Source organism: Notamacropus eugenii, chromosome 2, assembly GCF_028372415.1.
Source record: "Notamacropus eugenii isolate mMacEug1 chromosome 2, mMacEug1.pri_v2, whole genome shotgun sequence".
Classification (NCBI taxonomy): domain Eukaryota; kingdom Metazoa; phylum Chordata; class Mammalia; order Diprotodontia; family Macropodidae; genus Notamacropus; species Notamacropus eugenii.
The window spans coordinates 22031582-22053074 of NC_092873.1; positions in this window are offsets into that span (position 1 = coordinate 22031582).

The window sequence follows — 21493 nt, forward strand, 5'->3', positions numbered from 1 at the left end:
GAAATCTTGGATGTCGCTTTTTCTTATCCCCATGATCACCCTGTCCCCATTTGGGGGATCTCTTCCTGCAAAGGACCAGGAAGATGTCAGAAATGCACACTTCAGACTTGCTGTATGAGACAGAATCTGATCTCACAACTGTCCATCATAGCCCTCTCTGGCTTGTAAATAGAGGGTTCCATAGTAGAGACACTGGTCTCTCTTTGGGCCCACCCTCAATGCCTTTGCTTTGGCATGTACCAGCTCAGTTACTCAACCACTCCGTCCAACCTTCCCAGTGCCCAGGGCATTCTCTTCATGCATGAGATCTTAAGAGCTCAGGGAGTTCAACCCATTTCTGAATAAGAGTCTCTGGTATCATATCAAACAAATAACCATCCAGTCCTGGCTTAAAGATCATCAGGAAGGGGACTCCTCACCCCCTCCCCTTGCAGATCACTCTCCTTTGGCTAGCTGGATAGCTCCCATCACTAAGAAGCTTGTCCTGACACAGAGCCCTGAGCTACCTACCTCTTGGCAATGTCCCTCTTCCCCACCCCCTCTACCCCTAGTTCTTTGAGTCAAACCAAACTAGTCCAGTCCCTTTCCTTCATGCCAGCTGTTCAAGCTCACATATCCTCTCTAAGTCAAGGAATTGCTATACAAGCCATTTAATCTCTGGGAGCCTCAGTTTCTTCATCTGAACAGAGAGGACAGCAGCCCTTCGAAGATGTGAGGAAAGTTATTCATTGACTGTAAAATGCCTTCCCCAAATATCCAGAAGTTCATGAGACCTGAGAAGCCTGGGAGCCTCACACACAGAATGGCAGTGAGCACATCATTCTGCTGATCTCAGGACCCACTACTACACTACCTATGGACACCTGGGGCCTTCTATTTTTTTTGTCATTCTCAAAGCATCTTGGGAACTCACATAGCCATAGTGGGAAGCTGCCAACCAACTGCTGCTTGTCCTCTGCTCAAAACCAGGTGCTGGGGAAAGGCCAGAAGGAGAATGTCCTCCCCACTCCCATCCCCCTGCAATGTAGCATCCAGCCAAAAGGAAGGAAAAGAGGAGGAAGAACACCTTTTTATTCTCACATGCTTGAAACCTCTGTAGATCAGTCACATTTAAATATATGCCCCCTAGCTCCTTAATTTGAAAAAAAAAAAGATAAAGTTAGAAGGCTGTTTTTAATTCTCATGTAGCCAACATAATACAGAAGACAGAATTCTTTACAGACAATCAGGAAAATGGCGTTTGGGCACCTAGAACAGATACTTTGTTCAGCTAATTGATTGAATGGTCTTGGCTACGCTCCTCATGGATTGGGGGAGCTTTGGCATTGGCCAGGTAACTCAGAATTTCTCCTGCCTTCAGTTTCTTTATTAGCAAACTGGGAATTAGGTCCCATTCTAACCTTGATATTTGTGATTCAGAATCCCCACACCAACGCTTGGTTTCGTAAGCTTCCTGTAAATTGTGCTGCTGCATGTTTAAGATGTTTGAAACTCAACATGTCCCGAACAGAACTCATCCTCCTCTCCAAACCTTCTCCTCTCCCTGATCACCTTATGCCTGTCAAACATACCACCACCCTTACAGCCTTTCAGTCTAATAACTGGGTCATTATTCTCCACTTCTCACTCTCCCTCCACAAGTCTGTTGCTAAATCTGCCATTTTTGCCTATATAACATGTCTTATGTCTGATTGTTTTCTCCACTCACATAGTCACCACCTTAGCTCAGGCTAGAGGAAAATCCACAACAATGAAATCATGGGTCCTCGAAATGTAATAAGCATGTCTTCCAATAATTTCTAGAAGTTTATCAAGACAATTGTGATGCTGACTAAGGCAAGGTCTGTAAAATGTCTCTCCACAAGGAGGTTCTCAGAGAAATCTGGATTATAGATCAACATAACCATATTATTATGTATTATTATTGTAACAGCCTCCTAATTGTTATCCTTGCCTCAAGTCTCTTCTTGATTTCCCCAAATTCAAGTGTTTCCCTCAGCTACGTTGTATTGAATTACTTGTGTATATATTTGTATTCATCCACTTTATGCTCATGCTGTGTGTGTGTGTGTGTGTGTGTGTGTGTGTGTGTGTGTGTGTGTGTGTGTGTGGCCATTGTCTCCCCCATTAGAATACCAGCTCCTTGGGAGCAGGACTTAGCTCATTCTTTGTATTTGTAGTCCCAGCATCAACCACTGTTCCTGGCACAAGATTTACGCTTAACGAATACTTGCTGATTGATTGATTGACCTTAGTTGAACAGATCAGAATGCTTCAAAGTGTTTGTAGTGTGTCTTCTTATCCAGGGGAGATCATAGACTCCCTTTGATTTGTTATTTTACCCTGGGAACTGTGGGTGTCAGTGGATAGAATCAGGCTGGCCAACAAGAGTCAGTGACCGTGGCTATCTGGTGGCCAGGGACCGTTGTGCCATCCTGATTGGATCTTGGAGGAATGTCAGCAGAGGGTGGCAGCCTTCTCTGTGTGAGATGCTGACACAGATATCTGCCTTTGAAGAGTGCTAGTTTCTTTCCAAATGTCTTTCCCTGTCACAATACAAAGAGTTGTCGAGTGATGGTCATCTCCTATGACTTAAAACCAAGGGGAAAGAAAAGACATGCCATCTCACCACAGAAACAATTGAACCCGGCTTGGGTCCCTCCAATGGAGAAGCAAGGGCTGGAAAGTTTTCAAGTCGAGTGATTGGAATCTCATTTGTGGGAAAGGCTCAGAGTTAACTTAAACAATGCTCTCTGAGTCTTTTCTTTTCTTGGGTAGTTTGAGAGCTTCCAATATATTGATTTGTGAGCTTGTCTTGACAACGTATCTCCCTCCCTCCACCCAATAATTTCTCTTTGTGTGTAGGTGTGGGGGGGAGGGGAATAGCCTCAAAACTGAACCAAGTTTAATTCACTTTAGTAAAAAAGAAGAATACCTCTCAGCTTAGTGCACTTTTGAATGAAGGGGCTAGGGAAGAACATGGTGAAATCCCACCAACAATTGGGGTGTGTCCCACTGGAGAATGGGGAAAGTCAAAGAAGGAGAGAAGAGGGACAAGATATATGGCTAACTTCACAAAGCCATGGGTCCCCCAACTATGACCCCCAAGGTTTTTGATTCAGATCTCTGAAGAGCAGTCTCTTCCTTCTCTGAGTTACATAGTTATCTCTGCAGGTGAGCACTCACTGGCTCTCTAATTGCTGTACTGCTTGTCTTAGGTTTGGTAGTGGGTGGAAGTGAAGAGCCTTGAATGAGGAGTCAGGAATATAAGTTCCACTTCAACCACTGACTTCATGCGGGACTCACAATAAGTCACTTCATCTCACTGGGCCACAGTTTCCCCAGTTGTAAAATGAGTGGGTTACTCTATATGACCTCCAAAGCCCCTTGCAGCTCTAAGGTTCTTGATAACTCTGACCATCTAAAACTTTTGTATTAGATAGCTAGCTCCTTGACCCTGTTTACAGGGTAAAGTCACAAAGTAAAGTGATTTGACCAAGATCCTTCCATGACACCATACAGCTCATTCATTTACTCATCACTTATAAAGTGCCTACTATGTGCCGATTCGTGTATTGAAACAGGATTGGCCACTTTCATGCTTTTTTGTTATTCCTTTCCCAAATTTTCTGCCTCTAGAGTGAGAAATGTTTCATGGTTTTGTCTTTGTATCCTCAGTCCCTAGCAAAGTGCTTTGGCACATAGTAGGTGCCAAACGATTAGCTCTTCCTCTTCACTACCTTTCGAATGATAGAGAGAAGCTAAAGGCCCATCCACAGCATGCTTGGGGCCATCTCTTCCCATGGTCAGCAGTGAGATCAGCGGTCCCCATCTTTCCCAGTTTTGAACTCCAGTGACCTTCCTTTTGACCCTCCCATCCACAGGTCTTGGCCGACTGTTCAGGAGCACTCAAGCAAGTCTTGATCTCCACACCCTCAGGAGATGAATACCTATTGACCATTTCAGCCCTTCCTGCAATTGCCCCTCTTATCAGTCCTGGGAATGTTTCCCAGTTCTGCTCCATCTACCCTCCCTGAACTGAGCTGAAAAGCCAGCCCCCTCTACACAACTTAAATGACGCTTGCACCTACCCACATCAGAAGAGGTCCTACAAAGATTTTCTCTTGATAACATTTGTAGGGTAGGGAGGGAACTTGCAAGTAATTGTAAGACTTTTAACATCTCATATTTGGAAAGGACCTCAGTGACATTTAGTCTAAGCTGTACCTGAGTAAGAATTCATGACATAGCTCATCCAATTTTGTTTTCTGTAAGGATGGGGGCTATGGTGACTGTGAGCACATGATCGCCTCTGACTCTAATGTTTGTTCACATTTAGGCAAATAATTATTTCAAGGTAGACATGTCTAGGCAGAGACCCTGTGAGTTCAGGACTTCTAGAGGTCCTATAAAGATCCCAGTGGAGATCAGGGGCAGTGTCAGTAGCCACCAGAGAGGTAGTGGTTGCATCAGGAAAAGAGAGACACCTCAGGATGGCAGCAGTTACAGGGAGTAAAACCTCAACAGTGTGGACTTAACAGAAGCACCAACCTTTAGAGCCTAGCTTGGCTGCCCAACCATCAAAATGTTATGCTTAAGAGGAATTACACAAGGACTCCACAAAGGGAGGAAAAGGATTACGAGAGCTAGGAGTGGGGAAGTACTCCTTTGTTGCATGTGGACCTCCCTACCATGGCACTTAAAGTCTGAGCCCCAAGCACCTCGGTTTGTGAGGGCATAGTGCATACCTACTTGGTGGAGATGTTTTAAAAAACAACTCTTGCTTACTCCATGAGTAAACAACCTTTCTAAAAGATAGTTGAAGTCTAGCTGATCAATGTTAATGGGAAGCATATCAGTGGGGGCTCATGAATGACTGTGTTAGAAAGCTCAGCCCCTCAGGGTGGCACCTAAATCCCTGAGATTAGGTAAGAACATTGACCACCCCATGGAGACAACCTGTCAACCTAAGTGGGAGTTGGTAGGGCAGCCCCAGGCTGCTACAATCCTTTGAAGACCTTCAGAGGGAGCCCATTCCCACCCAAGGCAGCCTATTCCATGTTTAGATAGCTTTAATTATTATAGGGGTTTTCCTTTCATTAAACCTGACTCTGCCTCTCAGGTAACTGGAAAATTTCTGCCCATTTCTGTAAGTTCTACCTTCTGCGACCAAGCTGAACAAGGCTAATTGATGTTGCACGTGGAAGCCTCCTTCAGATACTTGAAGACCAGTGTTCACATTCTCTTTGAGTCTTCTCTTCTCCAGGCTCAACATGCCAAGTTTCTTTCATGGATTCTCATGTGTCACAGACTCAAGACCCTTCACCATACTGATTACCATCCCTGGATGTTCAATGTCCTCACTAAAATGAAAGGAGAGAAATCACCCAATAGAAATCACGCTGGCTTTGGATACAGAGGACCTGGTTTCAAATTCCACCTTTGATGCTTACTAACCTTGTCACCTTGGACAAGTCTCTTCACTTTCTGAACCTCGGTTTTCTCATCTGTAAAAAGAGGGAAAGAAACTAGATGACCTTCCAGCTCTGAATTCATTATTTAAAATTGAACACAACCATCTTCCTTTGTACTGATTGTCCTATAGATCATTCCTTCTTCCTTTCTCATTTCTAATTTCTCTTTGTCCACTGGCTCCTTCCCTGATGCTTACAAACAAATTTAGGTCTCCCTGATTCAACAATGATGACAAAATGTCAATTGACTTTACCATCTCCTCAAACTAGCATCCTGTATCCCTACTCTTTTTTACTGCAGAATTCCTAGAGAGAATCATTTGGACTACTTTTATCATCCTACTAACTACTCACTTCTACAATTTGGCTTCTAGAAGAACCCACCATGTGACTAAAAGTATTGTCTCCAAGACAGTCAAGTGCTAAATCCAATGACCTCTTCTCATACCTCAGTCTCCTTGATGAATCTGAAGCTCTGGGTACTATTGGCTATCCTGTATATGTCTGCCCTTCATGGTCTGCTCCTTCCTGACTCTCCAGCCTGTTTCATGTCTCCTTCTCTTTCTCCACTGAAAGACAATCATCCATTTCCCACCCAAAGCTTGTGGGCACCCTCTAGAGTATTGTCCAGGGACATCTTCTCTTTTCTCTCTGTCCTCTCTCCTTGAGTCATCATCGAATCTGCTCCCATGGATTCAATTCTCATCCCTATAAAGATGGCACCCTAATCTACATAGCCAGCCTTAATCTCTCCTGAGTCCCAGTTTTCGTTGCCAATCTCTGCTAGATATTGTCATCTTGGAGAACAACCATAGTTATAAGGCAGGATGTGGATGATGAGCCAGGAAAGTGGGCTGAAAAAAGGGGCTCATACTAGAAGGTGGGAAACCAAGAAAGAGTGTCACAAAATAAAAAAAAGAGAGTGGCTAGGAGGAAAGGGCGGTTAATAGTGCCACATAGGGAAACAGGTCAAAAAGGAAGAAGACTGAGAAAAGACAATTATCTCGTAAGTTGCCACATCACACCAATCCTGTCTCTGCAACATAGATGCATGATGGGACAGAGAGAAGAGGACTGGAATTGGATTTAGGGGAGCTCCATTCAGATCCTTCCTTACTACTAGTTTGACACAGACACCAATTAGAAGGCTAGTTCAACGGTTCAGAGAAGAGGTGACAAAGGATCTGAACAAGAGTAGTGTTGATATGGGGACAGAGAAACAGAAAGACATAAAACATGATGGTTTTTTTCTCAGATCTCAACAATAAGATCATATACTGAGAGCTAGAGGGGCCTTAGAAGATGTTGAGTCCAATATCCTTATAGTAAGAATGACTAGAGGGCTAAAGAGAAGGAGCAAAAGAGAGATCAATCAACAGTTGTAAGGAAACTGGCCAGGTTCTGAGGGGCTTCAAAAAACCAATTTTAAGGATTTCCTGTTTAGTCCTGGAGGCATTAGGGAACCATTGGAGGTTATTGATTGGTCAGTTCCATGCTTTAGGAGATCTCTGACAGCTGAATGGAGGATGAATTGAAGTAAAGAGAGACACAAGGTGGGAAGATTAGTTAAGAAGGCTATTTTATCGTTTAGGGCAACAGTTCTCAAAGACCCTTCCAGGGGATCCACAAGGTCAAAACGATTTTCATAATGATACTAGCATATTTTCCTTTTGAGTGTGACAAATAGCTGTAGATGTAATTCTAGATGGGGTTTATAGCTAAGCCACAGCTCTTTGGAGGACCCTCTCGAATTTTGAAGTTTTAAAGGGATTCTGAGACTAAGAAGTTTGAGAATCACTGGTCTAGGGCATGAGATGATGAGGGTGATGGCTATGTGAGTAGAGAGAAAGGAATGTATATGACATATTGGCAAAGGATAAGAGTTGACATCAAATTGGATATGGGGAGTGAGTGCAGGTGGAGAGCTGAGAATGGAATGATGATGGTACCTTTGACAGAAACAGGGGAGTCTGGAAGAGAGAAGGGTTTGTAGTGGGGTGGGGAAGGAGAATGAGTTCTGTTTTAGATATATTGAGATGCCTATGGAATATTTCGCCTGAGATATCTAAAGGGCAAATGATGTGAAAATAGAGCTGAAGAAAGAGTTTAGGCTAGGTTATATAGATCTGAGCATCATCCCCGTTGAGATGATAATTGAATCCATGAGAGATGATGAGATCACCAAGCTAGATAATATAGAGCAGGGATTCTTAACTTAGGTTTGTGAACTTTAAAAAAATACGTGCTGTATTTCAATATAACTGTTTTACTTTGTTATGCTATATATTTTATTTTATTTTCTGCACTTAAAAGCATTGTTTTGAGAAGGGGTCAAGCTTGAACAGAATGGCAAAAGGGTCCATGTTTCAAAAAAGGTAAGAATCTCTGGTATAGAGGGAGAAGTGGAGAGGGCTAGCAGCAAAACTCTAGGGAATGCCCAATAGGGGCATGACCTGTATGAAGATCCAGCCAAAGAGACCAGGAAGAGCCATCAGATATGTAGGAGGAGAACCAAGAGAGAACAGCGTCACCAAAACTTGGAGAAGAGAGGGGATTTAGGAGAAGAAGATGATGCCAATGTCAAAGACTGGAGAGAGGTCCAGCATGATGTGGATGAAGGAAAGGCCATCCTATTCAACAATTAAGAGATCATTGGGAGCTTTGGAGAGGGCAGTTTCAGCAGAATGATGAGGTCCAAAGCAGGATTATAAGGGTTTAAAATGGAGCGAGAGGAGAGGAAGCAGACAAGCTATCATAGACAGCTAAAAGCTGAGAAGGGAGAGATACAGGGTGGTAATTGGTGTGGTATCATCCAATCAAGTGAAGAGTTTTTAAGGGTGGGGCAGACTTGCCCCCCTCAATCTTCTAAAATGTTGTGTATACTGAATCAATAAACATTTATTAAGCACCTACTATGTGCCAGGCACTATGTTAAGTCCTGAGGATACAAAGCAACATAGGAGGCACATAGGAGATAAGTCATTCTCTCAGCCTGTTTCCTTATCTGTAAAATCTGAATAGTAATAGTATCTCCCTCGTAAAGTTGTGAAGATTACATGAGATAATAAACATAAAGCACTTTGTAAACCTCAAAGTATTGTAGAAAGGTTAGCTAGTGGTAGTAGTAGTTGCAGTAGTAGTAACAAATACATTAATTGTTGACATTAATTACAAAGTGCTTTTCCATCAATTTTCTTACCTAAGTCTCACAGTAGTTTACAGGAGGCAGTACAGCCATCATTGTCCCCATTTTGCAGATGGGGAAACTGAGGCAAAGTTCTACCTGGTGACTTTGCCTCTGAGGGCTCCACATTCCAACCTTCTGAATCCTAGATTAATGAGAATTTTCTTTATTTTTAAGAACAATGGATCCAACCCTCTGGGTCGGCCAACTGTGTCCGTATCTTATGGAGGCATGCGCCCTTGACATGCCACACCCGACGCCCCCCACCAGCTGGAGAGGGAAAAATGCAGTCAATCATGGGGCTGTCTTGCCTTCCTTCCTAAGCCAGACACTTGGCTTGTCTGAGCACCCTCCTACTCTCTTCCCTACCCCCACCTCACTGATTGATTGATTTGGGGATTAAATTGATAGGTTATTTTGGCTTCAGGCCATCCAGTGAAATCTTGGCTGTCAGAATCCTCTCCATCCTCCCACCTTTGAAAAGTAAAAACCTTTGAAAGGAACCCTGGGAACCCCCTCCAAGGGAACCTCATAACTTTGTGGTGAGTCACTGCCCCCAAATCCTGGGAATCCTTTGGGCTTTTCACATCCAATAATTTAGGAGACCCATGCTTGGAGAAGGGCTAGCCATTTGTTGGGGGGGTGGGGGATGGGGTGGAGATCTTGAAGCTACCGAGGCCTGTTTCTGGTCTCTGAAGTTAATGGGGGAGGTGAGCTCCACAAACTCCTGCACCATAGTAAAGTCTGTACAGAATATCTTCCCTCCCTTCTCACCCAGTTACAATGCTCACACACTCTGTCCTGTTCCTTCTAGTTTATGATCTTACCTTTCCAAGGTAACAGCTAGCTTTCTGATCAATCTCCCCCATTTAAAAGTGTCAGAATCCCACTATGGGCCTCCCAAAGGCTTGGGCAATTTGCATCAACAACTGCTAACCTCCAATGTATCCAATTCAATAAACATTCACTGCAGTTCTGTCACATAGGCCAGGCTCAGTGCTGAATGTTGACTATACAAAATTGAAACAAAATATAGTCCTTATGCTCCAGGACCATCCTACTGTGGACGGAGACAGAGAAGTAAATATTTGATGGTCTGAGGGGAAAAGTAGGAGCCCCAAAGGACTATGGGATCAGAAAACGTTCCACAAAAGAGTATCACATGAACAGGGAAGGGAAATATAGGTTGGAGGCACTTTAAGTGCAAAGGCATGGTAGTGGGAGACGGAGTGTTGAGTCTGAGGAACACCAAGTTGATATAGAACTTGGAGTGTGTACAAGGGAACAATAGGCAGTAACACTGGGGGAAAGCCTGAGTTCAGTTTTGAAGAACATCAAATGTCAAGATGAGGAATTTCTGTATCCCTGACTGGTGACGAGAGTCAGCTGTGGGTGTTAAGGCTGCTTTGGGTGACTGTGCCAGGGAAGCCTTGGACATAGGGAGGTCGGTGGGGAGGCTGTTGCCATAATCCAGGGGAGAGATGCCTGAGAGCCTGAACTAGAGCCAGTGAGTGGAGAGAAGTGAGTGACTAGAGGCTGGCTATAGAGGAAGAGTGGATGAGCCTTGGCACCTTTTTGGGTATGCGGGACGAGAAGGGGATAGGAAAAGTTGACAGAGGTGAGGTGGAGAACCTTCCGATCCCTTTGCCTTACGCGCGTTGATGGGATTGTCATTCACTTTTGCTCTTTTGGAGAGGCCTGGATAGCACATCAGAAGGGAAATGACTTGCTGCATGTCACCAAGTCAGGGATCCAACTCAAGTCTCTTGGCTATCGGTCCACTCTTCCACAGTGCCTCGTGGCGGGACAAAGTATCCGGCTCTGGCTGAGAACGATCTCCTAATTCAGGGCTGGGAAGGACCTTAGGAGACCGTGTCGGAGCCCTGGACTGGCAGAGTCTCTTGCCCACCCCTCCTCTTCAGGAAAGCCCGTGGGCACCTGCCTCCCCAGCAGTCTGTCTGCCCATCGGTCCCTGTGCTGCCCTCCTTTCTGGCGCTGGCTCGCTGGGCCGGCTGGGCGGCAGAGATCGTGAACCCGCAGCTGCATTCCAAGGCTGTAAATCAGGTCGGCGGCCCTCGCCACTGTTCTTGAAATGCTCCAGTTGTGCTCCAGGGATTAGGGTGTCAGCAGCCCCGGCCTCTGGGCCTCGGCGGCGATATATTAGGCTTCAAAAGAAGGCAGGGTTTCATTGCTCAAAGAGAAGAAAACTGAGACTGAAAATAACATGGGCACGGAGGTGAGCAGCCTTGCCCTGCCCCCGCCCCGGGGGATGCCAAAGGGGGAGGGGGCTGAGGCGTGGCCTCATATCCTCAGAGACCTTTGAGCACCACCAGCTCCCAGTCCCCCTGGCTTGCCACTCCGAGTCTGCGTGTGTCAGGCCTGCAAGGCATCCCGGGTAGGGACCAGACCCTGGCCTGAAGTTTGGGGCCCCTTGGAGGGAGCCCAGCCAAGAAGGAAGCCCCTGGACCACATTGAGGGCCTGAAGAAGGAGCTCCGCTTCCCCAACATCTCCTCAGCCACCCTTGGTCCATCATTTTCATCATTTTTACTACCCCTATACCTTGTCAACTGGGTTCATACATTCTCCTTCCTATATGAGTGTGTATGCTTGTGAGTGTGTGTGTGTGTGTGTGTGTGTGTGTGTGTATACGTGTGACAGAGCGGGCAGAGGTACAGAGACAGAGACAGAGGGACAGAAAGAGAGACCCCAGGATCTCCAGAGCTGGGCAGGAGAGAGCTCAGGAAGCATCCAGTCCAATGTAGCTGAACAGGAATTCCATTTAGAGCATGTCTATCTGGCCAGTTATCATCTAGTATCTTCTTGAAGACTTCCTGTACTGGAGTGCTCATGCCATCCTGGGACAGCCCCACTAGCTGGAAAGGTTGTCTTTACACCCAGGCTCTATCTGCCCTTTTTGTAGCGCTGTACCACCCCCCATCCCCCCCTGCCCTGCCTCCCCTCTCCCGCCAACAACTGCCTCTTAGTTTCTAGTTCTGCCCCTAGAGCTCAAAGGAATGGCAGACTTCTTTGAGTGAGAGCCCCTCAAATACTGATACAGTCAGGCTGTGTAGCAGCTGCACCCCCCCCCCCAAAGCCCACCCTCTCCAATTCCAGGGCCCTTTCCTGCATCTTCAGTTACTTTAACCTCCCCATCAACCTACATACAGGAACAGGAAAATGCCATCACACTCTACTGAAAATAATGACAACAACGTCTGTTTGTTTGACACTTTGGAATGAAAGTTCCTGGAGCCAGGGGCTGCTTTCTGTTGGTTTCATTTTCATACCTGCCAGGACTAGCACAGTGCTTGGCACAGGAACCCTTTCTTAATAAATGCTGGCTGAGTGACTGACATCAGGCTTCCTCATGATGTCCCTTGGAAGTTTTTGGATTGTCATTTGTTTGAAAGCTTGAGGAGATTTTAGACGTCACCAAATGAGGAAACTGAGACACAGAGAGATGAAGTGATTGGTCCAGTGTCTCACAGCTGGTAAAGGAGCATCCCAGGATCATCTTGGTTCCAGCTGTAGCACTGTGTCCACCAATGCACGATGATGTTTGGGAATGATGGTGATCTTATGCCCATTCCATAGATGGGGCTGCTAGATGGCACCACAGTGGATCGAGAGCCAGGTCTAGAGTCCAGAAGACTTATTCTCCTGAGTTCAAAATCCAGCCTCAGACACTTACTAGCTGTGTGACCCTGGACAAGTCCCTTAGCCCTGTTTGCATCAATTTCCTCATATACCAAACCAGCTGGAGAGGGACATGGCAGGTATCTTTGCTCAGAAAACTTCAAACGGGGTCATGAAGAGTCAGGCACAACTGAACAACCAAAGTTTCATACAGAAGCTGGAGGATCTAGACAGCTTGTAAGGTCTCTTTCCACCCAACATCTAGGATCACAGATTAAGGCTGGAAGGCACTTTACCAAGTCACCTAGTTCAACAGAGGAAGAACCTGAGCTGCAGAGGGGAAGATGTCTTGACCCAGCCTCCACAGACAGTGTAGACAGCAGAGGGTCCCCCCAGCTCCGTCTAACATCCTCTCTACCTCCAAATGTATAAGCCTTACTTTGCCCTGACCAGTCCAGTTATGCCCATTGGTATGTGAGCTCATTGGAAAGGCTCTCCCCTTCTCCCATCTCTCAGTTCTGTTCAGACCTCAAAGGTTTTCAGTGAAACCAGTTTGCTAACTGCTAAGTCTTCAGGACTTTCTGACTTAAGGAAAGCTCTTCTTTGTCATGCATTTGGGTTTTGAGTTTTTTTTAGATTGTTAGTGCTTGTTGGTGGTCACTTCATTTAGAATAATCTAGAAGTGTCTCTGCATGGGACTTAAACATTGCTGGAAAAATGCATATAGAGATGTGGCTTAAACTGGGGGGAGGAGATGTGTGTTCCAGGAGCCCCAGGTTCTCTGACCCGAAGCAGGTGGCCTCCTACTCACTGCTATAAATCTTACATACATGTGTGTGTGCACATCTCTCTGGCCCACTCCCACCCCCATCCTCTCACACTCACCAAAGAGGGACTAGGAGGTGGTCGCCTGGGTCTTATCTTTTTTCTAGTTTCCCATCTCCAGTAGGGACTACTCAGCCACAAAGCAGGGAGGGACCCTTCAACAGTTCTTGGACTGTGATGTCCACCAGCATCTGAGCCCTGTGATCAGCCCTGAAGTCATCAGCTAGAACTGGAAGCCCAGAATCGGACACATAGACAGCACTAAACAAATACTTAAAAATGGAATGGATTTGAAAAGCACTATGGGATATGGGATGCAAGAGCTAGAAAGGACTATGGCATCTTTAAATATTCTCAAGTCATTCAATTTGGTAAGCACTTATTAAGCACCTACTGTGTACAAAGAGGACCTGTTCTGGACCCTAGGAAGGCAAAGAGATAAGACATAGAGACTACTGAAATGGTGTGGGATCTAAGAACTGGATCTTCAGTGAGGAGTCACTTGCAAATGGAGAAGCAGGCATAACCCCTTCTATCGATGAGCAGGAAGGCAACTTTAACAGAGGCCCTTGGGATGTCGGGGACCTTTCTGAGCATGCCAGACTTAGCAAGGGAGTCTAGTAAACCCAGTACAGACAGAGCCATGCCCAGGAAGGCTTACCTTCTCCTGGAGAAAAGCAATGGCTAAGCCTCCCCCAGCATGCTATTGACTCCTTTCTAGGAGATTTACCATATAAGTGTGCAGGTGGTAGTATAAGGGGGCACCTGAGGAGAGAGAACACTCCCGGTGTAGGGTAAGCAGTCCTGAGAATCAGAATGCCACACTCTCCCACCCTGCCTCTCTTACTTCCTGGCTGCACATATACATACACATTAGTCTCTCTACAGTTGCTTCCATGGGCTTTTCTTTCCCATTGGTTCTGGGGGGCTCTGCTTTCCTCCTACACCTCAGGAAAAGAGTGACTATGGTAGGGTTTGGGATTTGGAATTCAATGCTTGCATCCTCACATCTCTCTCTGTTCCATTCTTCTCTACCATCTTGGGGGAAAGAGGAGAGTAAGGGTAGGGGCTTCCCTTTTTCTCCCTCTGCTGGCTGATTGGTCACACTGCAGCTGGGACCCTCCAGTAGTAAGGGTTCCTTCCCTAGGGAGATGGAAGAGGGGCTTCTTCTTCCTTCTCCCATCCAGATTCTCCTTCCCTCAGTATACTATAGCAACCTGAGCTCATCTCATTCCAACTAGCCCCCCTGCATGACTCCCCCTTTGTCTTGTGGTGCTCTCAAGCTCAGTGGCAGATCTTACAGACTGGAGCTCCCCTTGGAGAGAAGGATAGATACCCAGCCCAGGCCTTCAAAGGCAATAGTGGCATTCGAACTATGGCCAAACTAAAAAGGGTCTGCTGGTTCACTGAGGCCATCTATATCTGGATCCGTCCCGGGAATGCCATCCAGGAATGAGACAATCCTCCAGCCGACTGTAATCAGAGAATGGCTTTGTCACCTTTTCACATGCTTTAAACCTTCAGGGAGCTCTGGGAGGCTTTGGGGCTGGGGGTCCTTCTGGCTAAGGGCTCAAGGATGGATCAGAATTGCTACAAATGGAGCCCACAACCTTGTGGTATGCCATGGCTTCTTTTGGCCAGCGTACTTTGTGCCAGTGGTGAGAGAGGATGCCAAGGTGGTAAAAGAGCAGAAACAGAAAGGATACATTCTGGCAGCATGCTCCCATGGGCATGGAATGCTAGTTTCATGTGGGTGCATGTCTCTCCACTTGGGGTGGGGGGAATGCTACACTAGGCAGAAGCTGGGCAGATAAGTGAGCAAGTAGACAGGTAGTCAAATGGAGCCACACAGATAGGCAAGCTAGTGGGTAAGTGGGAAGGGTTAGTCAGAGGGTTAGAGAAGAAGAAATAGAAAAAATTCCCAGGCCCAGATGGATTTACATGTGAATTCTACCCAGGAAATATATGAACATGATTACAAAACACTTTTCATAAAAATCAAATCACATCTAAACAACTGAAAAAAAATTAATTGCCTGTGGGTAGGCCAAACCAATATACTAAAGATGATGTTTACCTAAATCAATTTACTTATTTAGTGCAATATCAATTAAAATACTCCCCCAAATCAGTTTACAGAGCTAGAAAAAAATCATAACAAAATTCATCTGGAAGAACAAAAGGTCAAGTATGTTAAGGGAATTAATGAAACCAAATGTGAAGGAAGGTGGCCTAGCCACAATCACCAAAATAATCTGGTACAAGGTAAGAAATAGAGCGGTGCATAAGTGGGATAGATTAAGTACATAAGACTTAGTAGTAAAAGACCATAATAATCTTAAGACCCCAGTTTTTGTGACAAGAACTCACTATTTGAGAAAAACTACTGGGAAAACAAGAAAACAGAAACTAGGCAGAAACTGATAGACCAACGTTTTACACTATATGCCAAGATAAGATCAAAATGGGTACATGATTTAAACATAAAGGGTGGTATCATGAGCAAATTGGGAGAGCAAGGAATAATTTCTCTGTCAGATCTATGGAGAAGGGATGGATTTAGGACCAAACAATAGACAGAAAGCATTATTAGAAGAAAAATGGGTAATTTTGATTACAATTAAATTTAAAAATTTTTGCACAAACAAAGCTAATGCAACCAAGATTAGAAAGAAAGCAGAAAACTGGGAAATAATCTTTACAGCAAGTGTCTCTGATAAAGATGTCATTTCTAAAATATATAGAAAATTGAGTCAGATTTACAAGAATATATGTCATTCCCCAATTGATAAATGGTTAAAGGATATGAGCAGGCAGTTTTCAGATGGGTAAATCAAAGCTATCTATAGTCATATGAAAAAATTGCTCTAAATCACTATTGATTAGAGAAATGCAAATTAAAACAACTCTGACGTACCACCTCACACCTATCAGATTGATTAATATGAAAGAAAAGGAAAATAATAAATGGAGGGGATGTGGGAAAATTGGGATGCTAATGTATTGTTGGTAGAGTTGTGAACTGATCCAGCCTTTCTGGAGAGCAATTTGGAACTATGCCCAAAAGGCTATCAAACTCCGTGTGCCCTTTGTGACCCAGCAATACCACTGCTAGGTCTGTATGCCAAAGAGATTTAAAAAGGGAGGGGGAGGACTTATTTGTACAAAGGATTTTATTTGTACAAAAATATTTATAATGACTTTTTTTGTAGTGGCAAGGAATTGGAGATTCCACCAATTGGGGAATGACTGAACAAGTTGTGATATATGATTATAATGGAATATTACTGTGCTATAAGAAATGATGAGCAGGGTACTTTCAGTAAAACCTCTAAAGACAAATGAACTGATGCGAAGTGGAGTGAGTAGAATGAGGAGAACATTGTACACTGTAAAAGCAGTATTATTCTCTGATCACCTGTGAGTGACTTGGCTCTTCTCAGCAATACATTGATCCAAGACAATTCCAAAGGACTCATGATGAAAATGCTCTCCACCTCAGGAGAAAGAACGGATGGAATCTGAATGTAGATAGAAGCAGACTTTTTTTTCACTTTCTGTATTTTTTTCATGGTGTTTTCCCCCTTTGGTTCTGTGTCTTCTTTCATGGCATGATTAATATGGTAATATGTTTTGCATGCTTGAACATGTATAAGCTAAATTAAGTTGCTTATCATCTCAGGAAGTGGGGTGGTGAGAAAGAAAATTTGGAACTCAATATTTTTCAAATGAATGTTAAAAATTATTTATACATGTGACTGGGGAAAAATAAAATATTATTTAAAAAGATTGTCAGTGTTTGGAGAGTCCCCTCAGCCTTCTCCTGGGTATTTGGAAATTCTTAGGATGTTAGCAGCCTACCAGAGAGCATTCATGTTAAAGAGTGGTTCTCATCTTGGTTTTCCAACTGCTCATATCATCCAAGATATCTAATCTTGGCAACTACAAGATGGCAACGTTTTTTGCCTGAACATGTAATTTCAGCAGAGTTGGGGAGTCTTGTTGTGGAAGCAAGGGAACTGATATGAATCAGTAACTTGTAAGCTCTACAAGAGAGTGCAGGGGGCACAAAGATTAAATATCTTGCTTGGGGTTACATGGCCAGGATGCATTAAAGCAGGACTTGAACCCAGGATTTCCCAACTCCAAAGGTGCCTCTCTATCCCCTCTGTTTGCACAAAAATAGCAAGATTTGCCTTTTCACTTCCAATATTTTCTCTGAGCCTCATTGTTGCTCTGTAAGGAGACAGAGAGGGAGTAATTCTCTATTTTCCAGATGAGGAAACCATCTTAGAAAGGCAACTATGGCCAAATTAAGAATGGCCTAGTTTCTTTGGGAGGGACCACCCATAGCTACATAACTTAGAAGCAGTAGAACTGGGGTTCAGAACCAAGGGACATTCAGACTGTCATCCAGGGCCCTTCCCAATGCACCAGGAATGACTTTGGCCAGACTGGGGTTGGGGCATGGAGGGGAGACTTAATAGACACAGACTCTAGTTCTGTCTCTGCTGCTGGATAGCTGTGTGATCTTGGGCAAGACTCTGGGGCTTGTTTTCCTCATTTGTATCTAGCATCCAAACTCCTGGGACTCACAGAGGGTAAACGTACTCATCCCATTCTGTTCCATATCCAGCCATGTGGTTGTGTGCAGGGTTCATTGCTTAGGAAGCCAGACTTCTCAGGAGAGAAATGACCTTCTTAGTAGGTGCCCTCATTTTCAAATTCACTTGTTCATCACCTCACCCTCCACTCCAGTACTCTAGGGACAACTTGATTTTAGATTTAGTCTAGAGTTCCCCAAGAAAGAAGATAAATTTTTAAAAAGGCAAACAATGAATGGACAGACATGAGTTGGTTATGGAATAGGACTTTTATTCACATTCAGAAAAGAGAATGCTAAGGATAAAAGAATGATAGTGTGTATTACAGAATGCTTAGAACAGAGTTCAGCAACTCATCTTACTTAGCATATAGTTGGGAGGTTAGGGTTCAAGTTCAGTAAGTCTTTCCTTCCTCAGGATAAACATAATCCCAATCCTAATAGTTAGCCCGTTATATTCATTACGTCATTTGATCGTCTCAACAACTTTGTGAGGAAAGTCCTGTTATTATCCTCATTTTACAGTAGAGGAAACTGAGGCAAACAGAGATTGAATGACTTGCCCAAGGAATGTCTGAGACCAGATTTGAGTCTTCCAGACTTCAGGCCCGTCATTCCACCCTCTGGTCACCTAACTAGCTTGAAACATTGTCCCTTTCTTTAACTGATTCATTTTTGGCACGGTCCCTACACTATCACCTCTGATCATATGAACCAGCTCTGGGTCAGTAAGAGGCAAAGTAGCCTCATGGAAAGAGTCCTAGATTTTGAATGTGAAGACCTGGGCTTGAATTCAGACTCTGCTCTTATCTGAGGAACCTCAGAAAAAATCACTTCATCTCTTTCTTTGGAAGTACCTCCCAGCTTCAAAGTTCTGTGATTCTGGGGAGCTCTGTGTCCTCGTTCCACTGCTGGGCAGCTCTGACTGGTGGAAAGGTTTTTATGGACTGAGCCAGAATTGGCTTCCAGTAACTTCCAACCATTGCTCCTGTTTTTACTTGGGGTCAAGTTGAACTAGTCAATTAACGAATATTTATTAGGTTCCGATGATGTACCAGACACTGCGGAGCCCTGGGGATACGAAGCACAAGGAGCTTCCATTTTATTATGGGGGACAATGTATACACACACATACACACATATATGGGAGACAATGTATACACATACATATTATGGGAGACAATGTATACACACACACACGTACACACACATATATCCACACACAAACACCAAATATAGGAGACTGGTGATTTCATTGGTGTAGGGAACTCCTAGGCAAGAAAAGACCCTCCATTGATGCAGGTCTGCTCCTCTCTCTGACCTTAGAAGGTTGCCTACCTCACTAAAAGGGGGAGTGAGTGATCTACTCAAGGTCACATGATCACTTTATATCACGGGCTGGGCTCTGAAGCCAGGTCTTTATAATGTTTCTACTTCTAATGATGTCCCAAACCTCTTTTCAACTCCACTCTTAACACCAGTGCATTCTAATGCATTATCTTTTCATTTAATTTGCCTTCTTTTTTTTAAATGTCCTTTAAGATGTGTGGGCTCCATCTCCTTAGGAAGGTCGACATTCTTATATAGATGTAAATGACACAAAGAGAGGACAAAAAGTGAACCCACAGTCCCATAGTGAGATAGATGGAGACCAAGAAGTCTAACAGTTCCAAGCTTTTTTTCAATCACGTTTAAGGTTTGTGGTTCACTTGCCTCAGTACAGCAGGGGTATGCTGGTAAATGTCGACAAATAGCTCTTCTAAAAAAATAGACACAGCATACTTCTCAGGTTAATCTGCATTATTCAGACTGTCTCCATCACTTTCTTAAATTCAGGCAATCAACAAAACAAGATGTCACTTGTGATCCTGTAAAGCCTAATCCAGCCACTCAGATATCAGCAGGGGTGATTTAGGGCTCGAACTCTCCAGGGCTATCTTTTTGTAAGTGGGCACACAGAGATCCCAAACTGCTTCCCCTTCCCAAGGGAGGCTGGGATGAATTGAGCCTTCCCTTCCATCTGTCCTTTCCTTTAACGGTAGAGTCTATGTTTCTGGCCTTCCTGCATTCCATTGGTTAATGACCTTCCAGGACCTCCAGGCAAATGGGCTGTTTCCTTGGTCTTCTGGTGGACAAAAACCCAGATTGTCTGGGAGGAGCGTGTGGGTGTCAGTCAGGAAGACCACAAAGTCTCCAAAGCATTCCCCAATCCGGTATTTCACAGGAAACCACAAAAGTGCCCTCCAGGTCCCCCCCCAGAAGCCACAGAGGCCTGGTAAATCAGGGGTAAGAGTGAAACTCAATCCCTGGTTTATCAGCATTGCTGTGGTTGGGGAGAGAACAGCCTGATATCTGAGAGCTTCGATGCACATACTCTCAGAAGCAATCCCACTCCTCCCTAATGTCACCTGGAAGCCAGAGAGTGTCACCTGATTTTTTCTGTTCAGGTTAAGAAAACAGCAATGGGAGGAAGGCTGGAGTTTGAGCTCAGACCTTGAGCTATTTTGCTTTGAGTAAAACACAAATGGAAGACAAGCTTTTAGGCAAGAGTTGGATGGAGGAAGGGTCCAGGAAGGGGAGGGATGAGGAGAATGAGTTGGTCGGTCTCAAAAACTTCCTTGAGAGTGAGCAGCTCTTGATGTCTGGATCTGTGCTGAATAAACATGGCCCTGAGTACCTTAGGAGAGGTAGCTGCAGCCTGACAGCAGAGTTATCCTGGAGTCAGGGTCTAAGTGGTTTCTCAGAATCTTCCCCAGCTACCCTACAACCTCTAGTAACTGACTGAGCCTCTCACTTGTATCAGATTAACCACAGTGTGATCGCCTATGGCCACCAGAAAGGCTGTTCACTAAGGAGATGGGAGGCCTGCAGCATACTTGGTCAAGTCTGGTTTTTGAGACAAGAATAAACCTATAGAATGATAGGAGTGTGGCTTTAGAACTAGATGGATTTCAGAGGTCAGCTAATCCAACCCCTTTATTTTATATGATGGGGAAATTGAGGCTAACAGCAGTCAAGTGACTTAAACCAAGTCATACGGGTAGTATGAGGTGGGGGCAGGATTTGAACCTGTGTCTTCTGGCTCCAAATCCAGCATCATTTCAACCACAGTGTGGCAATTATAATATTTCTCATTTCTAGAAGCCTTCAGCTATTTATTCCTCCTCCCCTGGCCCATTGGCAAGCGTTAGCATCCCTGTTTTAGAGGGGAAACCTGAAGGGTCTGTTCTGTACATCACCCCATGTGGACCTGAGACTTTATCATTTCAGAGCAGAGCATTTTAGCAGTCTCACCCAGCTGAGTAATCACAGGCATTTGTCATAGGATCACAAAGTCACACTGAGCTAGGAGGGACCCGAGAGGTCCCTTAATCCAACTTCCTCAGTTTTTAGATGAAGAATTGAGGTCCAGGGATGTGATTTAACCCAGGTCACATAGCTAGTAGGTGGCAGAGCTGAATATGAATCCAGGTCCCCTAATCCCACACACACTACTCTGTGCTTCCTCTATAACATGCTGCCTTTTCATTTGTCTCAGTATAAAAAAGCATCTCTTTGCAAGCTTGCAAAGTTTGGTGAACTGCCAAATGCAAGTGAAAGCTGGTTTTAAATCCCAATGAACTTGGCTAACTGAGATAGAACTAGAGCTCTCTACTCATGGTCTTATGCCAACAGACATTAGGGCATATTTGTGTGCACAAATATGTAAGCTAACCAATATCCCCATTTGAACATGCTTTTGGCTTATGCTAGATGGCTCTGGAATCTAG